The sequence below is a fragment of the Salmo trutta genome, unplaced genomic scaffold (genome assembly GCF_901001165.1).
Source record: "Salmo trutta unplaced genomic scaffold, fSalTru1.1, whole genome shotgun sequence".
In the NCBI taxonomy this organism is placed as follows: domain Eukaryota; kingdom Metazoa; phylum Chordata; class Actinopteri; order Salmoniformes; family Salmonidae; genus Salmo; species Salmo trutta.
The window spans coordinates 90,740-95,876 of NW_021822480.1; the positions used below are offsets into that span (position 1 = coordinate 90,740).

The window sequence follows — 5,137 nt, forward strand, 5'->3', positions numbered from 1 at the left end:
TGTAGGGAGGCTAGCACTGAAGTAATATGATCACATTTTTTGGTTCTAGTCAGGATTGTAGCAGCCGTATTTAGCACTAACTGAAGTTTGTTTAGTGCTTTATCCGGGTAGCCGGAAAGTAGAGCATTGCAGTAGTCCAGCCTAGAAGTAACAAAAGCATGGATTCATTTTTCTGCGTCATTTTTGGACAGAAAGTTTCTGATTTTTGCAATGTTACGTAGATGGAAAAAAGCTGTCCTTGAAACAGTCTTGATATGTTCTTCAAAAGAGAGATCAGGGTCCAGAGTAACGCCGAGGTCCTTCACAGTTTTATTTGAGACGACTGTACAGCCATCCAGATTAATTGTCAGATTCAACAGAAGATCTCTTTGTTTCTTGGGACCTAGAACAAGCATCTCTGTTTTGTCCGAGTTTAAAAGTAGAAAGTTTGCAGCCATCCACATCCTCCTACAGAGCAAATGAGGAAAATATGATATATTATGATTTATGTTAGTAACAATACAATATGGGAATTTTATCCCAAAGCTACCTACAGCTAACATATATATATTTAAGTATGTGATCTATGTAAATAAATAAATATATCACAGCTGTAAAACTGTGAAGGACTATATGGTGGAGGCCTACCCATTTCCCAGGAACATTGTAAAAAGTGGATTTGGGTACAGTGTTTATTTCCCCCTAATATCTTTGAAGATTCTGAGACCATTAGGGTTAAACATTACAGATATAAATGCAATATATGGAGTAGAAAAGATTGCCTGCCCACCAAAGAATCAACATATGTTCTACATGGTCTATTTCTATCTGAATGTAACACCTCAATCAAGCTTGTTAATTGATCGTTAAGTCATGTTTGTCAGGTAAACGGTCATTAGTGGCCTATATAAGCCTCATACAGGCCATGGGAAGACATTACCTGTTGATAACACAGACTATTCTCATGATCATGGGAGGTGTGAGAGAATTGCTGCTCTTTGTGATGACTGTGGGGGTTGTCAAAGGTTGGTTCACTAACGTTTTATTTGGATTGAAGGGATTTGTTTGGGAAATATGCTTAACTTTATAAGTTGGAGATTCAAATTTGACTGTCTGTTTCTTCCGCATTGGTCATCTTTTATTCTTCACTGCTATTATTAATATATGTAGCTGTTTTGTGTGAACTGAACTTCTGTCAACACTTTCTCCTCAGTTTCTTGTTACCCTGTTGGAAAGTCCCAGAAGCAAGATCAAGTCTCTCTGCAGAGGAGACTTGGAGGTAAGTGTTTCTTTCCACAACCCTTCTAGCTATGTTCTTTGTCACTGTGTCTATGGTGCTGCTGTGTTTGACACTCATTCAACACCATAGAGTAACTCAGTCTAAATAACGTTGTCAAAGCCTTTGATTTGGTAATTTTGCTTGTGTACCTTAACCTACGTTTTTCAGAGCTGTCATCAAATGACGTCTCCATTGAGCATGCCCTGGCCTTGCTCCGATCCATAGGGTCTGACGCTAAACAAGACAGGAAGGTACGGCCTGAAACATATACTTTGAAAACTGTGTGGGTTGATGTTCAACATTCGACTGGCAATTCGGCCTAGACCGTGTGGAACAGATGTGTTGCTGTAGAATACCCAACTGTTCCTTTTGTTTTTTCTCTAGAGTATTTAGAGACTAATGAAGTAGAATCCCAAGCGTCTCCAAACCATGGTAGCTCTCAGGCAAATGATGCCCTGTCCTCTGAGGAGAAGCTGAGGCGCATGTCCTCTGACGACGCTACCTCTGAAGCTGCGACTGGCCCGTCTGACGACGCTATCTCTGAAGCTGCGACTGGCCCGTCTGACGACGCTACCTCTGAAGCTGCGACTGGCCCGTCTGACGACGCTACCCTCTGAAGCTGCGACTGGCCCGTCTGACGACGCTACCTCTGGAGCTGCGACTGGCCCGTCTGACGACGCTACCTCTGGAGCCTAAGGCGACTGGCCCGTCTGACGACGCTCAACTCTCTGTGAAGCTGCGACTGGCCCGTCTGACGACGCTACCTCTGAAGCTGCGACTGGCCCCGTCTGACGACGCTACCTCTGAAGCTGCGACTGGCCCGTCTGACGAGGCGCTACCTCTGGAGCTGCGACTGGCACACTTTCTGACGACGCTACCTATGGAGCTGCGACTGGCCCGTCTAGACGACGCTACCTCTGGCAGCTGCGACTGGCCCGTCTGACGAACGGCTACCTCTGGAGCTGCGGACTGGCCCGGTCTGATCGGACGCTACCTCTTGAGCTGCGGACTGGCCCGTCTGACGACGCTACCTCTGGAGCTGCGACTGGCCCGTCTGACGACGCTACCTCTGGAGCTGCGAATGGCCGTCTGACGACCGCTACCTCTGGAGCTGCGACTGGCCCGTCTGACGACGCTACCTCTGGAGCTGCGACTGGCCCGTCTGACGACGCTACCTCTGGAGCTGCGACTGGCCCGTCTGACGACGCTACCTCTGGAGCTGCGACTGGCCCGTCTGACGACGCCGCCTCTGGAGCTGCGACTGGCCCGTCTGACGACGCCGCCTCTGGAGCTGCGACTGGCCCGTCTGACGACGCTACCTCTGGAGCTGCGACTGGCCCGTCTGACGACGCTACCTCTGGAGCTGCGACTGGCCCGTCTGACGACGCTACCTCTGGAGCTGCGACTGGCCCGTCTGACGACGCTACCTCTGGAGCTGCGACTGGCCCGTCTGACGACGCTACCTCTGGAGCTGCGACTGGCCCGTCTGACGACGCTACCTCTGGAGCTGCGACTGGCCCGTCTGACGACGCTACCTCTGGAGCTGCGACTGGCCCGTCTGACGACGCTACCTCTGGAGCTGCGACTGGCCCGTCTGACGACGCTACCTCTGGAGCTGCGACTGGCCCGTCTGACGACGCTACCTCTGGAGCTGCGACTGGCCCGTCTGACGACGCTACCTCTGGAGCTGCGACTGGCCCGTCTGACGACGCTACCTCTGGAGCTGCGACTGGCCCGTCTGACGACGCTACCTCTGGAGCTGCGACTGGCCCGTCTGACGACGCTACCTCTGGAGCTGCGACTGGCCCGTCTGACGACGCTACCTCTGGAGCTGCGACTGGCCCGTCTGACGACGCTACCCTGGGCTACCTGGAGCTGCGACTGGCCCGTCTGACGACGCTACCTCTGGAGCTGCGACTGGCCCGTCTGACGACGCTACCTCTGGAGCTGCGACTGGCCCGTCTGACGACGCTACCTCTGGAGCTGCGACTGGCCCGTCTGACGACGCTACCTCTAAGGAACTGTTCACCGCTTCATCGGAGCCCCCGTTGACCACAAACATGGATATCTGACGTGGGACATGGTGCTCGGGGTCCATGCAAGAGTTCATGGGTACTCTAGTCCAGGTTGTTTTTGTGTGTAACTGCATTTGCTTGTTTTGGCTCAATTAAACATTAACTGTAATACTTGTGTCCTCAGTACTGTTTTGGCGGTTCCTACTTGGCAACATTTATTTTGCATTATAACCATGCTTTGGCCTCAGCAATATATTAATACTTTGACCCCTGTGTTTAAGCTACATTTGCTCAGTGTTGGTCAATATATGCTAGTAGCATCACATGATGTGGAATGGGTTCTAGTTCATTTTAACTTGATGGTTGTGGAACACAGTGTCTGGGGTTGGTACATATGAGGATGTTGCTAGAATCGGGGTTTCAGTGCTAACTAATATCACGGTTGTCAACTTGCATTTAAATTACTCTGCTGGGTGTCTTCTCTCCTGACTGACTTGGTTTCCTATTAGTGAATGCTTACATGTGAAACCAGCTCTCGTCTCATTAGCCCATCGTTTTGGCGGTTGGTCTTCATATCCCAGTGACAATCCAAACTTTCAGGTTAAATAAGTCAATGCTAACCTGTTTTAGCTGGCAGGCTGCTATCAGGTCCTAGCTCTCCCAGAGTTGCTTGTAGCACCTCTAACCTAGGGTTTGATGGGGGGGGGGAACAGTTTTACCAGGATTTTCCACCCACTCCGATTACATGGGAGAAATTAACCGGTTAATTTCTATGAAAAGCGTGAGGTGAAGTCTGTTCATACAGGCCTTCTCTATCCGCATGATCAACGCTCGGGGTGTGCGTCGTAGTATACCGTACTTATAGTCGCCGTGAATTCAAAGAGCATGTACACGCAACCTTTAAATGCAGTTAATACAGCAACAAAATTGGCTCCAACTTTTGAGCTACCGGTAGGTATCTGCTTTAATTCAAAACAATTTCTGTGGCACCGCTTTACTCGCTTATGCCAACCTGAATTCAGCCTGTTTTGAAGCAAGTTAAACCGTTACGGCCTATGCAAATATTTTGTTTGCTACAGGGTAGGCCTTCCAGGTTATTTTATGTAGCAGGGGCGAAAATCTGATATCAACTTTGGAGGGGCCAATTACATGAAATGTTCTCGAGCAATTCCTGAGGGGGACACCAAAAGTAGTGCTGTAACACACAGCCTACGTTGTAATATGGTAAATGTATATTGAGGAACCAAAGAAATAAGGTGTTTGCCGTACTCCTAACTACCGGTACCCAAAACTACACAACTAATCACAACAGCAATACCATTGCCTTTAACAAATCTTAGTTCAGTCACCAGTGTAAGTTGAGAGTGGGGGTATCCATGGCATTTTCCAATTATGTTCCTATTTTACAAGTCAAAAAATGGAGAACCTTTCATAATGTTGCCAAACAAAGACTCCCTGTCTCTGCCAGTCTGTCCCCAGCTCTGCTGTCTGTGTGCCATCTGTTGCCTGCTCTGCCTAATGACATTGTGAAACATTTTCATTAGCATTTCACTTCTTTCTTATGAACATTTTATCAACTAGTCTTTGAGATATTAGGCTACTAGGGTTTTTACTTTGCGTTTTGGTGTACTGAAAAATACTCTGTCCGTCTTCTTTTTTCTGTCATTTTTCTACCTGGCTGGCTACACACACACACAGTGTGTAGGTTATTTACAGTAGGAGATGGGCTTCTATCATATCTTCTATCATTCTATATGGGCTTCGATCTAAAAGGTAGCTAGCAAATGTGAAATGGATTGCAGTGACAAGAGTTGACAGCTGTATGAGATCACCATTTACACAACATATGCTGCAACCTTTTGTA

General features: G+C 48.3%; 1 pseudogene; it reads left to right on the forward strand.

Annotated features, from left to right (window-relative positions):
• Positions 1 to 640: 640 nt before the first annotated feature.
• LOC115182376 (polysialoglycoprotein-like) lies at positions 641 to 3,442 on the forward strand (annotated as a pseudogene).
• Positions 3,443 to 5,137: the final 1,695 nt, after the last annotated feature.